General features: G+C 45.9%; 2 pseudogenes; both read left to right on the top strand.

The window, feature by feature from the left end:
* The first annotated feature begins 1,400 nt into the window (after positions 1-1,400).
* On the top strand, positions 1,401-17,643 carry LOC100682740 (annotated as a pseudogene).
* OR10P24P (olfactory receptor family 10 subfamily P member 24, pseudogene) lies at positions 6,032-6,962 on the top strand (annotated as a pseudogene).
* Positions 17,644-17,859: the final 216 nt, after the last annotated feature.

Here is a 17,859-nt window from a genome sequence, read left to right on the forward strand (position 1 = left end):
TGCTGAGAAGTTGAATGTGGAGTGCTAAAACAAATGAATTAAAATGGACAGATAGATTTTTGATCTGAGCAACTGGGTGGGAACAGGTCCCTTGCTGGGATAAAGGAACTTGGGAGAGGAGCAAGAATTCTATTTGAGACACAGTAAATTTGAGATGCTCTAAGACATCCAAGGGGAAATACTCAGCTGTGTATACAAGGAGAAGCCTGGACCAAAGATGTGTGTTTGGGAGTCACAGAGGTCAAAAAAGAAAGTGTTTTAAGGAGAAAGGACAAAATACTGCTGAGAGATTGAGTAAGATGAAGACTGAAAATCACCTAGTGAAACTGCCAACATATTGGTGGTCTCAGTAAGAGAGATTGGGTGGAGTTGTAGGGACAAATGTGGAAAGCAGGAGATGAGAAGTGAAGAAAAAGCCAGTGTCTACTAGAGGACATCAGAAATTGAGGGAAAGGCCCTCACTATTCCAGGTAATACCTCTTTTCTATCCCTGAACTTCACCACCCTCCCCAAACTGAAAACATTCAGAAAGCTTACTCTTGGTTTAACGGCCCCACTAAGAACATCTGCAGTAACACAGGAGACCTGGAGACAGGCAATGTCTTCACTGGAACACTTTCCATTTAAAAAGCACACTAAGAATGGAGATCAATATGACTACATCATATTTCACTATAATTAACTTCTAGAATTTTCCAGAAACATCTACATTTAACTAGGAGCCAAGATTTCACACAGATGAATGAATTACCCGTGGTGAGAATCTAGGCATATTGGAAGGAGACGCTCAAATCTTATACTATTTGTGACCAAGGGGATCCTAAATGAGTGAGGAGGTGAAAGCTAGGCAGAAGAGGAAACAAGGTGTGAGGAAACAGAGAAGGACACAGGTGGGCCAAGAGAAATGAGATCAAGGAGAAATGAATGGGGGTTCGTGGTGGCTCAGTCAGTTAAATGTCTGCCTTTGGCTCAGGTCATGATCCCAGGGTCCTGGGATTGAGCCTTACATTGGGCTCCCTGCTCAGCCTAGATTTTCACTTCTCCTTCTCCCTCTGCCACTCCCCCTGCTTGTGCTCACTTGCTCTTTCCCTCTGTCAAATAAATAAATAAAATATTTTTAAGGAAAGATGAGAGGAAATAGTAGATACTGGGGACCTAGGCAGAATCACCTGGCCCATGACACTCCTTCAGCTCAGAGTCATCTAGGGAAACACCAAGAGTTAAGTCCTCCCAGGTCCCAAGGGAGTGAAGACACAACAGCAGCTAGAGAATAACTGTGGGCACCAGAGAGGTTGAGACTTCCAAGAGGGGAGGAAGAGCAGAGCTCACACCCATCAGCCCCTACCTTGGCTAGGTGGCCTTTTCCATCTCCCCCAGGTAAGTGCCCCACACGATCTTGGCCAGGTTGGCCCTTCCCTGACAAGGCTAAACCTTGGTAAGGGTAGGAAGGGAAAAGGAATAGAAGGCCTTAGAAACTCTCTCTGTGGCCTGGGAGCCAATACCTATCCCTGGTCACAAGAGAAAAGAATTCAGCTGAAGTTTCCCAAAACTTTACCATTGCATTTGCAGATATGTGATCCAGGTGCCACCAGGCTGGCTGGGGAGAAGGGACAAGAAGGAGCTGGGGGCCTGGACAATTTCTCCCAGATGAAGGCATATGTAATACAGCAAGGCAAGTGTACATACTCAGACCAAGGAAACCTTTGAATGCATGATGAGGTGTGTATGCTGAAGAGGTGGACGTGAGGCAGTGGGCAGCCAGCATGTGCAGGGCAAGTGTAAGTACATCAAGAGGGCACTCATAGTCTCCCTACTGCCTGTGGTCAATGCCTGATGAAAACTTAGGACATTCTTAGGTTCCTGTTCGTGGTCCCTATCTCAGAGCCCATAGATGGAGCTGCTCACATTCTCCTTTGCTGCCCCATATCCTCCCCAATACACACACACACACACTCACACTCACACACACACACACACACACACACACACGTGCAGTGCCCATTATTAATGTTTCAGGCAAAAAAAAGTCTGAAATAACGAAGATAAGTTGTCTGGCTGTGCTCCTCAAGACCTCCCTGACTTAATAAAGGTGGTCCTCCCTCTATTTCCCACATCCTGCAATGGCCTCCAGAATCCCAGCTTACTTGTCCCCAAGATGGCAGATCTATCCCTAAAGAGCTGCTATCAATTCCTGTCCCATTTTGAGAGCCTCACCTCCTATACTCAGGGCTCTCTAGGCTGACCTGTCATGCAGTCATCTAGCCACACCTCTGTCCCTTCGTTCTTCTGTCCATCTAACCAGTTATCCACAATCTATCTGTTACTCAATCCACATGCCACTTACCTGATTGATTTATACACCTGCCTATGTCACTAAGACTTACTGAAGGGGTTGGAGGTGAGAGGTTAGGTTTTCAAAAGAGTTATAGGGAGGCTGGAAATGGGAAGTTGTTTGATGGGTATAGAGTTTTAGTTTCGCAAGATGAAAAAGTTCTGGAGATTCGCTGTACCACAATGTGAATATACTTAACACTACTAAGCCACACAGGAGAAAGTGGTTAGGATGGTAAATTTTATGTTATGTGTTTTTACCACAATTAAAAAATAATTTTTAAGAAAAGAGAGAGCCTCAGCCCCTCTTTGTGACCAAAAAGGGTTCTCTATCCTCTCTGTTCCTCTGTAGGAGATTTTGGAAGATAGGAGTGGCCTCAGAGCCAGTGTCTCTCTGAAGATTGTCCCAACTATGTCAGGATGTACAAGAGATAAGTTGCTGGAATATGAGAAGTGTTCATTAAATGGTAGTGGAAAAATTCAATGGACTACTAAAGAACTTTGAATAAAAAAAATAACTTTGAATGAGATCACTCAAAATCCTATGTGATCTCACAGCAAAATGCTTCAGGCAAACATTAAAAAGAAAAGGAAAAAAGGGCACCTGGCTGGCTCAGTCAAAAGAGCAATACAACTCTTTTTTTTAAAAGATTTTATTGGGAACCCTGGGTGGCGCAGTGGTTTAGTGCCTGCCTTTGGCCCAGGGCGTGATCCTGGAGACCCAGGATTGAATCCCATGTCGGGCTCCCAGGGAATGGAGCCTGCGTCTCCCTCTGCCTATGTCTCTGCCTCTCTCTCTCTCTGTGTGACTATCATAAATAAAAAAAAAATTTTTAAGGTTTTATTTATTTATTTATTTATGAGAGACACAGAGAGAGAGAGAGAGAGGCAGAGACACAAGCAGAGGGAGAAGCAGGCTCCATGCAGGGAGCCGGATGGATCACGCCCTGGGCAGAAGGCAGGCGCCAAACTGCTGAGCCACCCAGGGATCCCCCACAACTCTTAATCTCGGGGTCATGAGTTCGAGCCCTACCCTGGGTATGGAGATTACTCAAATAAATAAAATATTTTTTTAAAAAAAGGAAAGGAAAAAGACAAACTGCATATACACTATGATTATAAACATGTAAAATGGGTTTGTGGTGGGACAAAGACTTAAGGGTAATATATAAGATAGAAAAGAACTCAAGTGGGAAAATCATGGATGACTTTACACCAAATATGTTAATTGCAAAAATAACATTTTTTAAATTTGAAAATAACAAGATCTATCCTGTAGGTCATCAGTGGTGCAAGCACCTAAAGGGCTATGAATAGGAAAGAAGAGGACCAAGGGACTCAGATACTCCTTCTGTCCAAACCCATTAGATGGAGTTTATCTCCCAGGAGTATAGAGTAAGGCCGTTGGCCTCCCTGGAGATACAGTAGGCATGATGGTTTAAACCTCAGGCTCTAAGTTACTATTCTGGTTCTGCCACTCAGTAATCATGTAATCCTAGATTGGTAACTTAAACTCTCAGAGCTCCAGTTCCTTCTCTGCAATGATGAAGTAACAAATTACAACTAGCACAAGAGCTGTTATGAAGGAACCGAAGATCATGCATGATGCCCAGCACATGGTAATCTCTAAATGTAAGCTACAGAAAAAAAAAATTAAGCAGACAAAGTGGAGGTGGGAGGAAGGTTAGGTCTATGAGCAATAGGAAGGAAGTGTGAGACTCTCCTCCCTAACAATGAAGATGGCCAGGCTAATCTCGTGTGTGGGATGAGTGTGGGTGATAAAAGCCCTGCAAATGCTGGGAACCCAGACTTCTACAAGACTCGGGCTCAGTGTCCTGTCTGTCTTACTGGCTGCATAACTTTAAGTGGGTCACTTTTTTAAGATTTTATTTATTCATTTGTGAGAGACAGAGACAGAGGCAGAGACACAGGCAGAGGGAGAAGCAGGCTCCGTGCAGGGAGCCCGATATGGGATCCATCCTGGGATTCCAGGACCACGCCCCGGGCCGAAGGCAGGTGCCAAACCGCTGAGCCACCCAGCGATACCCTAGGTGGATCACTTTATCTTTCTGTCCACCAGTTCCCCTATCTTTATAAGTGAGATTCATTCATTCATCTAATCAATATTCAGCCGAGCACTCAGCAGGTGCCAAATCTCATGCTAGTTGGCCGGGTGATTAAATTTGCCTCTAAGATGGTTGAGAACTGACAGACTCAGTTCTCAGAGCACAGACTCTGGTGTTACGTGGGTCTGGATTTAAGCCTGAACACCCTCAGTTGCTAGATATGTGGCTTCAAGAAGGTTACTAATGCTGTCTGGGCTTCCATTTGCTCTTCTGTAAAATGGAGAAAGTAAAGGTTTCTGTGTCACAGTGTGATTGTGAAGATCCAATGATGTTTGGAATGCTAAGCCCTTTGGCGTGGTGCCTGGCAGGGACTGGGCACCTGGAAAGCACCAGTAGTTGTTAAAATAGACAGGCCGCCACCACCACCCCAACTGTACTGCAGGATCTTACAATGGAGACTCCACTAAAAAGTGCTGGGACCCAGGTACAACTAATGACCCATGAGAACACAGATAAAGGTGCTTTCCTCAAGCATGTGGAGAGCTGTCTGGTACAAGAGGAGTGAGACATTCTGTAAAACACTAAGAATTTAGCCAAGACAAATATAATGAAAGACCCATCCTATAAGCAGAGAAAGCCAAAGCTAGATAGGGCTACCTCTTAGGTGCTGAACTCCCTGTCACTACAGATGTGCCATCAGACACTGCCCAGCACCCCTCTAAGATGTTGTTGATAAGCCTTGAGCCATGCTGAAATATATGACCCCTACAGACACATATCCTGACATGCCATGGGCAATCATTTCTGACCATGAGGAACAGAGAAGCTGCCACAGGGGAGGTAGAATTTGAGTTGAGCTTGAAGGATGAGTGGGATTTTAATAGAATGCATAGAAACATTCTCTGCAGGGGCACACACTGTGGAAACGTACGGGAGAACAGAGCATGCTAAAACAGGGTAGCTGGTGTAGCTCAGCACAGGGACCCAGATAAGAGGGAGCAAAATACAGTGTGGCCAGCCCCGGGCCCAATCCCTTCATGGGGCACAGGTTGGGAATCTGTAATCTGTGGAAAATGGCTTGATAGAATCCCAAAGCATGAGACAATTGGGCAGTATTCCCACAATCCCATCATTGCATGGCATTCTAAATGCATGGCCCACCACGGAGATTATCAGATGCCAGCCTAGGACAGTCCCTGGCTGAGTCCATGATGCAGGTGCTACATTGTCTCTCAGGCCAGAGTTTCAGTACAGGAAATATAATGGAACTTAGGACATAACTCCATCTCCACTCTGAAGAAAGACCATCTCCATCTCCACTCCATCTCCACTCTGAAGAAAGACCCAAAGTACAGAGACGGGGTCTCTTCCTGTGGGAACTAGGCCGTACAGCAGGATTCAGAGTGTAAGGAATAGTGGGAAATGCAGCAAATTTGGAGTCAAGAAACCTAGACTCAAGCCCCAGGCTTGCACATTATTTAACCTCCAAGACAAATGGCCTCATCCATAAAGTGGAGATGCTGTCTCAGTTGATTCTGGGGAGACTGAGTGAAAAATACTAAATTACAGAAGTGCTGCTCTTTTCTGTATACATGTCTCTTCCTTGGTTGTGCCATAGGTTCCAGCCTGAATTGATGGCTGAGGAAAATCAGACTCTGCCTGAATCTCTCCTAGGATTTTCTGACTTCAGGGCTCTGCAGGGCCCCCTGTTCTGGATGGTACTTCTGGTTTAGGGTCACCTTGCTGGGTAACTGTGCCATCATCCTCCTCACACAGGCGAGCATCCCTGCATTCCCCCATGTACTTCCTCCTGCGCCACCTCTCTGTGGTGGAGCTCCTGTACACCACGGACATTGTGCCCAGGACCCTGGTTGACCTGGCCTCCCCATACCCCGGGCCATCTCCTTCCAGAGCTGTGTGGCCCAGATGTACGTCTTCATGGTCCTGGGCATCTCAGAGTGCTGCCTCCTCACAGCCATGGCCTATGACCACTATGCAGCCATCTGTCAGCCCCTGCACTATGCCACCCTCATGAGCTGGAGGGCCTGCACGGCTATGGTGGGTGTCTCCTGGCTCATGGGCATCGTCACAGCCACCACCCATTCCACTCTCATCTTCACTCTGCCCTTCCCCAGCCACCCCATCATCCTGCACTTCCTCTGTGACATCCTGCCAGTACTGAGGCTGGCAAGTGCTGGGAAACACGAGAGTGAAATCTCCGTGATGACAGCCACCGTGGTCTTCATCATGGTCCCCTTCTCTCTGATCATTGCCTCTTATGCCTGCATTCTGAGTGCCAACCTGGCAATGGCCTCCACCCAGAGCCGTCACAAGGTCTTCTCTACTTGCTCCTCCCACCTGCTTGTGGTCTTCCTCTTCTTTGGAACAGCCAGCATCACCTACATCCAGCCCCGGACTGGCTCCTCTGTTACCATGAACCGCATCCTCAGCCTCTTCTACACAGTCATCACACCCATGCTCAACCCCATCATCTACACCCTTCGCAACAAGGAGGTGGCAAGGGCCCTGCAGCGCATGGTGAAGAGGGAGGTCTCCTCACCATGGAGGCACTCAGGAGATATCTGTTCGCTTACTGACTACTCCTCCTCTCAGCCTTCAGGTGCCAGATGAACAGAAACCATGTAGCACCTCAAAGAAATAAGGCTTCCTGGCAGAAAGTGTTGGAATTAAAGCAAAGATAAATCTGTATCCTACCTTCTATCCCACACCTGGCTCACTATCAGAGCACAGTTATGAGGACAAGGTAGACTGAAGGGAAAGCTGCTCACAAAGAACATTTATGGGAAAGAGCATCTTCTAGATTGTTCTGGATCCCTGAGCAAGGTGATTGCTGTGTCTATACCAGTAGTGAGAAGTCTGTGTCAGTCATGAAGGCAAATGTCCATGAAACTGACACGAACTAAGTGACCTACCAGAGCCCATGAAGGAGTTTGCTGGCTCTTCGGTCTAGTTTTCTCCCAGAAACACACTACAGTCTTGTGCTCTGGGCCTTTTAGAAAACAGTTATTCTTCCTTGAAATATTCCACAGAAATATTTAAACATTCTTCCATGCCCCCCACCTTTGACTTCTGACATCATCCATAAAGGGTGATACAATGTCCAACTGGACAAGAATATCTCCCTGGATTCCCTGTTCCCCTTCCAGTGCACCACCAGCTTGATCTCATACCTCCTTCACCATCTAATACTGAGTGAAGCCCCTGAGGCCATCCTGGAGAGGACCTAGAGAGTAAACATTTAACACTCATTTTTGCCACCTCACTTCTGACCCTCTTTCAATGTTGGGAGAAGTCTCATATTGAGGAGGCTGGTGGGCAGGGAAACCGCTTCCCTATGTGCAGCTAAGAACTCTTCCCAGCCCTCCAAGCATGTGACCTAGTTCCACCAATAAATGCACTCATGCCTGACTAAGTAGCTGGTGCCCACAAGAGGAAGGAGCAGCACTGTTTCCCAGGGGACAGCAAAGAAGACTGCAACAGCAAGTTTCTGGCATATAAGTGGCATCTAGTCCCTGGTGGCAGCCCCAGTGTTTGACATGGTCATGTTTGGAAGTTACTCTGAGAAGCTTAGCCTCTGGCATGGTCCTCATCCCGCTATATTTTGTTAATCAATTATTCTTCTGTTTCTTCATCCAGGCAGCTTCTGTCATTGGCAAGAATTTTGACTGATGCAATTGCTTTGGAGGCTGGTGGCATCAGAGGAAAAACCTTAACCCTGGTGTACTAGGAATAAAATTGTCTCGTTTGGAAAAACCAGATAAAAAAGAAAAAAATAAAAGCCCACCTAAAGGGAACTTGGGGTCAGAGAACATCCTCAGACAAGCAGTCAGAATCAAGGAGTCCACAGCTATATGGCACTCCTGATCTTCAGAAAATACCTTGCTCTCGTGGGGCTCCTAACCTCCTAGTCATGAGGAGAATGGAGTGGAAAGAAAACAAATCAGCAGAAAAATATAATGAAAGTAATCATAAAGATGTATAAACATGTACTGGAAGGTAAATGATAACAGTTTGAGGGTGTTTCTGAATATCTTCCTGGAAGAAGTGACTCAGTGCAGTACTTCCAACCTTCCTCACATCATGACACACATAGAAAGTGCTAACATTTGAGTGGCACACCAGAGTAAACTGAAGGGAATTGGAGACATCAAGATGGGGCTTGATGGAAAAAAATTCATTGTACTCTCTTTTCACTATATAATTACAAAGAAAATAAAATATATGGTAATATGGAAGATTTTAAATACTAGCTTTCCATAAAACTTCCAAATAATTCTCTTTCTCTCAAATAAATAAATAAATAAAATATTTTTCAAAAACAAAAACAAATAAAATATTCATATTTTTATAAGAAACTTGAGCTTGTTTCTGTAAACATAATTTTTATATTAGATTTTGGGCTTTAAAATGGCTAAATCCCTCCTGGTCAAGATCTTTAAGTACTGATTTCTTAAAAATCACTGATAAGGGATGCCTGGGTGGCTCAGTGGTTGAGGGTCTGTCTTCAGCTCAAGGTGTGGGTGTGACCCTGGTCCAAGAATCGACTCCCACATTGGGTTCCCTGAATGGAGCCTGCTTTTCCCTCTGCCTGTGTCTCTGCCTCTGTGTGTGTGTGTCTTTCTCTCATAAATAAATAAATAAATAAATAAATAAATAAATAAATAAATACAAACTTTTTAAAAAAAGACATGAACAGAAATCTCACAGAGGAAGACATAGACATGGCCAACATGCACATGAGAAAATGTTCTGCATCACTTGCCATCTGGGAAATACAAATCAAAACCACAATGAGATCCCACCTCACACCAGTGAGAATGGGGGAAAAAGTTCTTTTAATAAATTAATTTTTTATTGGTGTTCAGTTTACCAACATACAGAATAACACCCAGTGCTCATCCCGTCAAGTGCCCCCCTCAGTGCCCGTCACCCATTCACCCCCACCCCCCACCCTCCTCCCCTTCCACCACCCCTAGTTCGTTTCCCCGAGTTAGGAGTCTTTTTCTTCTCCCTTCCCTTATATTCCCTTTCACTGTTATTTATATTCCCCAAGTGAATGAGAACATACACTGTCCTTCTCCGATTGACTTACTTCACTCAGCATAATACCCTCCAGTTCCATCCACGTTGAAGCAAATGGTGGGTATTGGTCGTTTCTAATGGCTGAGTAATATTCCATTGTATACATAAACCACATCTTCTTTATCCATTCATCTTTCGATGGACACCGAGGCTCCTTCCACAGTTTGGCTATCATGGCCATTGCTGCTAGAAACATCGGGGTGCAGGTGTCCCGGCGTTTCATTGCATCTGTATCTTTGGGGTAAATCCCCAACAGTGCAATTGCTGGGTCGTAGGGCAGGTCTATTTTTAACTCTTTGGGGAACCTCCACACAGTTTTCCAGACACAGTTTTCCATTTGTGGTTTACCACAAATGTTGGAGAGGATGCGGAGAAAAGGGAACCCTCTTACACTGTTGGTGGGAATGTGAACTGGTGCAGCCACTCTGGAAAAAAATCTTTAAAAAAAAAAAAAAGAAAGATGAATGGATAAAGAAGATGTGGTCTATGTATACAATGGAATATTCCTCAGCCTTTAGAAACGACAAATACCCACCATTTGCTTCAACGTGGATGGAACTGGAAGGTATTATGCTGAGTGAATTAAGTCAATCGGAGAAGGACAAACATGGTATGTTCTCATTCATTTGGGAAATATAAATAATAGTGAAAGGGAATAGAAGGGAAGGGAGAAGAAATGTGTGGGAAATATCAGAAAGGGAGACAGAACATACAGACTCCTAACTCTGGGAAACGAACTAGGAGTGATGGAAGGGGAGGAGGGCGGGGGATGGGAGTGAATGGGTGACGGGAGCTGAGGGGGCCACTTGGCGGGATGAGCACTGGGTGTTATTCTGTATGTTGGTAAATTGAACACCAATAAAAAATAAATTTTTTATTAAAAATAATAATAATAAAAAAATAATAAACTTTATTGCCATTAAAAGATTTCAAAAAAAAAAAAAAAAAAGAGCACCAAACCAACCAGAGTTGGTTCAAAATGGGATCACCTTGCCCCCTTGTGGTGAATCTCAGAATAGCCATTTTCCACCTCTGGTCCTCGCTGGGATCTGGGTTGGGGGCGGTAAAAGGAAAAGTCCTCCAAGGTCTTCTACTCATTCCCAACTTCAGTATGCGGAGGAAGGAATGAGATCTTCTCAGTTTGTAACCTGCTATGGAACTTCTCAGGTGAAATCTGAAACCGGCGCCCATACTCAGAGCACAAGGAAAGCCAGAAGAAAGAGGCCACTCCAGGTGGCAGTTTTAATAAGCAAAGGGAACTTACATATGAGGCTTATCTTGGGAAACAGCAATGAAAGTGAAGCCCCAACCCCACCTGGCAAACTGTAAACGTCTAGACAGAGGACTTAAATGGGTTCGGTCACACATACCGTGCAGATGTTCTCAACACCATATCACTATCTCAAGGCTATGTCCTTGGAGCACCCCCTGCCAGCAGGGAAGGCAAGTGGAACTCACATTCCAAGCACAGGGGAGGGGGCGAGGAGCCTGTTATCACCCGGGTCCAGTCAGGGGTCAACCGGTGGTCACGTCTTTTCAATGACCTTCTCCAACAGATCTAGGAAAGCTCAGTTGGTTTACCCAAGATAACTCAGTGAATTAAGGGCAGTGCTGAAACCAGTAATAACATGTGTCATTTATAGGTCATGGCATCATTGCATAAACCACCTCACCTAATCCTGACACAATGAGGTTCCATTAATCCCACCCTACAGTTCAATGGGTGAGAGAGATGAAGTGTCTTGTCTGAGGTCACACAGCCTGATAGCAGCAGAGCCAGAACTCAAATACAGTCTATCTGCCCCCAAAGCCAGTGTAACTGAACACTACAAATCTAGTCTCTGGCAAACCCAATGCCTACCCCATAGGTCTTTGTAATGTGTCTGCACCTAGATCACAGAAAGAAGATGCCTTGGAGACATCTGTCCTAGTCCCATCATGTCACAAAAAAAGAAAACAAAGATGGAAGAGAGATAGATATGATTTTTCCACAGTCACCCAGGTACAGAGCTAGGGCTGAGGACAGGTTCCTCATCTAATGCCCTCTCTCAGCCTCTTTCAACCTACCTATCTATGCAACCCTGCATACATGCACATGTGTGTGTACATATGTGCTGTGTGGGTGTGTATGTGTTCCACACATGTGCATGCAGGTTTGTGTGCAGGGACCATCATAAACATAGGAAGAGAGCCATGAAAACCCCAAAGTAAGCCCCACCAGTAACAGGAGCTTCTTGAATTGACATCTGTCCCTTTGCAGAGCCTTGAAATCAAAGAACAGAGTTTAAAGGAAGAAAGGAGTCATCAGTGGTGTGAGGACCACAACTGGGGACCTGAGGGACTAGATGTGCTTCTGTGGTGCAATAACCTGGGAGTATACAGTTGATCCTTGAACAACACGGGGGTTAGGAGCTCCAAACCCCCCCACACACAGTCAAAAATTCACTTATAACTTTTGACTCTCAAAAAACTTAACCCGGTTGACCAGAAGCCTTACCAGTAACATAGTCAACTAATACTTATTTGATATGTTATATATTATATGCTGCATTCTCACAATAAACTAGGCTACAGAAAAGGAAATGTTATTAAGAAAATCATAAGGAAGAGTAAACACATCTATAGACAGTACTATACCAAAAAAGCCCTACAAAACCCATGCAGCTCAAACCCATCCTGTTCAAGGGTCAACTCTATTTCTCCCAAGTCCAGTGTGCAAGGCTCAAAGGGATACATCAGTATACTGGCGGTTCAGCATCCTATAAATAGAGCTCAAACCATAAGCCCAGGGAACCAAAATAGGACTACCCCAACCAAGAAGCTTAGCCTCTTTGATGTTCCTGCTTCAGTGCAGAACTCTGTCTGAGCCACTACATGGATCCCATGGCAGGGAAGCCGGCAAACTGACACAGAGCAGAGATGGTATAAAAGGTACCACTGACAGGAGAGGGGATAGCATGGCCAGAGACAAGGGAGGAATTTCCCCAATGCCCTTGAGGTGGGGTCTCCTATGTCAGTGAGCTCATGTTAGAGCACTTGAGGGCAAGACGTGAAGCAGCATGGCACCACAGGCCCTGTGAACACAGGTATCATTGACAGAGAAGAGCCTCTCCTACCTCAGGTAGGATGTTTTCATCCAGGTACATATATAGGTGAGATGATTTCCACCAAACCAGATTTCACATTCCTGGAAAACTCCTGTTAGCTGTTCCCCTGCTTGAGACTCTTTCTCTACCTACTCCTCAAGTTCATATCCTGTCTACCTTCCAGACCCAGCACAGACACACCTCTTCTGAGAAATCTCCCCTGGCTCTCTCAGAAAAACCACATCACCCCACAGTCTTCCATGTATATTATCTCAAAACTGAGTCACTTGAAACAACAAATATTTATTATCTCATGGTTTCTGAGTCAAAAGTCCAGGTGTGAATTAGCTGGTGCCTGTGCCGCTCACAAGACTGCAAGTAGATGTCCACTGGGCTGCCTTCTCTGAAGGCTCCCCTGGGAGAAGGCATGCTCCCAAGCTCACCCACGGGGCTATTGGCAGGCCTTAGGTGCTCACTGGCTGGCAGTATCAATTCCTTGCCACATGGGCTTCTTCATAGACAGCTCACACCATGACAGCTGCCTTTCCTCCAAGTAAGGGAGCAAAGGAGAGTGAGAGAGAGTGAGCAAGACATAAGTCAGCCCTTTTGTAACCAATCTCAAAAATGACATCCCGGGGGAGGGGCAAGATGGCGGAAGAGTAGGGTCTCCAAATCACCTGTCTCCACCAAACTACCTAGAAAACCTTCAAATTATCCTGAAAATCTATGAATTCGGCCTGAGAATTAAAGAGAGACCAGCTGGAATGCTACAGTGAGAAGAGTTCGCGCTTCTATCAAGGTAGGAAGACGGGGAAAAAGAAATAAAGAAACCAAAGGCCTCCAAGGGGGAGGGGCCCCGCTGAGGCCGGGGCGAGTGTCCCCAGGACAGGAGAGCCCCGTCCCGGAGAAGCAGGAACTGCACCAACCTTCCCGGGAGGAAAGGGGCCCGCAGGGAGGTGGAGCAGGACCCAGGAGGGCGGGGATGCCCTCGGGCTCCCGGGGACACTAACAGACACCTGCGCCCAGGGACAGTGCGCCGAGCTCCCTAAGGGCTGCAGCGCGCACGGCGGGACCCGGAGCAGCTCGGGGGGCTCGGGGGCGGCTCCGCGGAGGGGGCTGCGGGGCGGGAGCAGCTGGGGGGGGGCTCGGGGGCGGCTCCGCGGAGGGGGCTGCGGGGCGGGAGCAGCTGGGGGGGGGCTCGGGGGCGGCTCCGCGGAGGGGGCTGCGGGGCGGGAGCAGCTGGGGGGGCTCGGACAGAGGAAGAGGCTCCGTGCAGAGGGGGCTGCGCGGTTCCAGGAGCAGCTCAGAGGGGCTCGGGCAGAGGAAGAGGCTCCGTGCGGAGGGGGCTGCACGGTTCCAGGAGCAGCTCGGAGGGCTCGGGGGCGGCTCCGCGGAGGGGGCTGCGGGGCGGGAGCACGAATCCAACAGCGCAGGCCCCAGAGCACATGGCGCCGGGACACAGCCCAGGATCCGGCCTCCCCCGGGACAGGCAGAGGCCGGGAGGGCCCAGGACAGCAAGGACGCTCCTGCCCAGAGCTGAGCAGATCAGCGGCCCCGCCCCGGAGCCTCCAGGCCCTGCAGACGGAGAGCTCCGGAGTTACTGCGGGGGCTGAATCCAGGTTTCCAGAGCTGGCCCCGCCACTAGGGCTGTTCCTCCTGGGGCCTCACGGGGTAAACAACCCCCCCCCCAGCCCTGCACCAGGCAGGGGCACAGCAGCTCCCCCAAGTGCTAACACCTGGAAATCAGCACAACAGGCCCCTCCCCCAGAAGACAAGCTAGACGGACAAGTTCCAGGGGAAGCCAAAGGACTTAAAGTACACAGAATCAGAAGATACTCCCCTGTGGTTCTTTTTTTCTTTCTTTTTTTTTTTTTTTTTTTGTTGTTGTTTTGTTTTGCTTTGCTTTGCTTTGCTTTTTGATTTGTTTCCTTCCCCCACCCCTTTTTTCCTTTCTTTCTTTTTCTTTCTCTTTTTCTTCTTTTTTTTCTTCCTTTTTTTTCTCTTTCTCTTTTCTTTCCTTCTTTCTCTCCTCTCTTTTTCTCCTTTTCCCAATACAACTTGCTTTTGGCCACTCTGCACTGAGAAAAATGACTAGAAGGAAAACCTCACCTCAAAAGAAAGAATCAGAAACAGTCCTCTCTCCCACAGAGTTACAAAATCTGGATTACAATTCAATGTCAGAAAGCCAATTCAGAAGCACTATTATACAGCTACTGGTGGCTCTAGAAAAAAGCATAAAGGACTCAAGATACTTCATGACTGCAGAATTTAGAGCTAATCAGGCAGAAATTAAAAATCAATTGAATGAGATGCAATCCAAACTAGAAGTCCTAACGACGAGGGTTAACGAGGTGGAAGAACGAGTGAGTGACATAGAAGACAAGTTGATGGCAAAGAGGGAAACTGAGGAAAAAAGAGACAAACAATTAAAAGACCATGAAGATAGATTAAGGGAAATAAACGACAGCCTGAGGAAGAAAAACCTATGTTTAATTGGTGTTCCCGAGGGCGCCGAAAGGGACAGAGGGCCAGAATGTGTATTTGAACAAATTCTAGCTGAAAACTATCCTAATCTGGGAAGGGAAACAGGCATTCAGATCCAGGAAATAGAGAAATCCCCCCCTAAAATCAATAAAAACCGTTCAACACCTCGACATCTAATAGTTGAGCTTGCAAATTCCAAAGATAAAGAGAAGATCCTTAAAGCGGCAACAGACAAGAAATCCCTGAATTTTATGGGGAGGAATATTAGGGTAACAGCAGACCTCTCCACAGAGACCTGGCAGGCCAGAAAGGGCTGGCAGGATATATTCAGGGTCCTAAATGAGAAGAACATGCAACCAAGAATACTTTATCCAGCAAGGCTCTCATTCAAAATGGAAGGAGACATAAAGAGCTTCCAAGACAGGCAGCAACTGAAAGAATATGTGACCTCCAAACCAGCTCTGCAAGAAATTTTAAGGGGGCCTCTTAAAATTCCCCTTTAAGAAGAAGTTCAGTGGAACAGTCCACAAAAACAAGGACTGAATAGATATCATGATGACACTAAACTCATATCTCTCAATAGTAACTCTGAACGTGAACGGGCTTAATGACCCCATCAAAAGGTGCAGGGTTTCAGACTGGATAAAAAAGCAGGACCCATCTATTTGCTGTCTACAAGAGACTCATTTTAGACAGAAGGACACCTACAGCCTGAAAATAAAAGGTTGGAGAGCCATTTACCATTCCAATGGTCCTCAAAAGAAAGCAGGGGTAGCCATCCTTATATCAGATAAACTAAAATTTACCCCGAAGACTGTAGTGAGAGATGAAGAGGGACACTATCTCATACTTAAAGGATCTATCCAACAAGAGGACTTAACAATCCTCAATATATATGCCCCGAATGTGGGAGCTGCCAAATATATCAATCAATTATTAACCAAAGTGAAGAAATACTTAGATAATAATACACTTATACTTGGTGACTTCAATCTAGCTCTTTCTATACTCGATAGGTCTTCTAAGCACAACATCTCCAAAGAAACGAGAGCTTTAAATGATACGCTGGACCAGATGGATTTCACAGATATCTACAGAACTTTACATCCAAACTCAACTGAATACACATTCTTCTCAAGTGCACATGGAACTTTCTCCAGAATAGACCACATACTGGGTCACAAATCGGGTCTGAACCGATACCAAAAGATTGGGATTGTCCCCTGCATATTCTCAGACCATAATGCCTTGAAATTAGAACTAAATCACAAGAAGTTTGGAAGGACCTCAAACATGTGGAGGTTAAGGACCATCCTGCTAAAAGATGAAAGGGTCAACCAGGAAATTAAGGAAGAATTAAAAAGATTCATGGAAACTAATGAGAATGAAGATACAACCGTTCAAAATCTTTGGGATGCAGCAAAAGCAGTCCTAAGGGGGAAATACATCGCAATACAAGCATCCATCCAAAAACTGGAAAGAACTCAAATACAAAAGCTAACCTTACACATAGAGGAGCTAGAGAAAAAACAGCAAATAGATCCTACACCCAGGAGAAGAAGAGAGTTAATAAAGATTCGAGCAGAACTCAACGAAATCGAGACCAGAAGAACTGTGGAACAGATCAACAGAACCAGGAGTTGGTTCTTTGAAAGAATTAATAAGATAGATAAACCATTAGACAGCCTTATTAAAAAGAAGAGAGACAAGACTCAAATTAATAAAATCATGAATGAGAAAGGAGAGATCACTACCAACACCAAGGAAATACAAACGATTTTAAAAACATATTATAAACAGCTTTTCCTGGGCACTGGGGGTTATTCTGTATGTTAGTAAATTGAACACCAATAAAAAATAAATTAAAAAAAAATAAAAATAAAAAAAAATAAACAGCTTTTCCGGTTACTGCGGCGCGAGCTACCATGAGCAGCAAAGTCTCCCGCGACACCCTGTATGAGGCGGTGCGGGAGGTCCTGCACGGGAACCAGCGTAAGCGCCGGAAGTTTCTGGAGACGGTGGAGCTGCAGATCAGCCTGAAGAACTATGACCCTCAGAAGGACAAACGCTTCTCGGGCACCGTCAGGCTTAAGTCCACCCCCCGCCCCAAGTTTTCTGTGTGTGTTTGGGGGACCAGCAACACTGTGATGAGGCCAAGGCAGTGGACATTCCCCACATGGACATTGAAGCGCTGAAGAAACTCAACAAGAATAAACTAGTCAAAAAGCTGGCCAAGAAGTATGATGCCTTTTTGGCTTCAGAATCTCTGATCAAGCAGATTCCACGAATCCTGGGTCCAGGCCTGAATAAAGCTGGCAAGTTCCCTTCCTTGCTGACCCACAATGAGAACATGGTGGCCAAAGTGGATGAAGTGAAGTCCACATCAATTTCCAGATGAAGAAGGTGCTATGTCTGGCAGTGGCTGTTGGCCACGTGAAGATGACGGACGATGAGCTTGTGTACAACATCCACTTAGCAGTCAATTTCTTGGTGTCTTGCTCAAGAAGAATTGGCAGAATGTCCGGGCTTTGTACATCAAGAGCACCATGGGCAAACCCCAGCGCCTTTACTAAGACCATTTAATAAATCCTAGTGCTACCGTTAAAAAATAAATAAATAAATAAATAATAAAAACATATTATAAACAGCTATACGCCAATAAAGTAGGCAATCTAGAAGAAATGGACGCATTCCTGGAAAGCCACAAACTACCAAAACTGGAACAGGAAGAAATAGAAAACCTTAACAGGCCAATAACCAGGGAGGAAATTGAAGCAGTCATCAAAAAC

Source organism: Canis lupus, chromosome 10 (genome assembly GCF_011100685.1).
Source record: "Canis lupus familiaris isolate Mischka breed German Shepherd chromosome 10, alternate assembly UU_Cfam_GSD_1.0, whole genome shotgun sequence".
Taxonomy (NCBI): domain Eukaryota; kingdom Metazoa; phylum Chordata; class Mammalia; order Carnivora; family Canidae; genus Canis; species Canis lupus.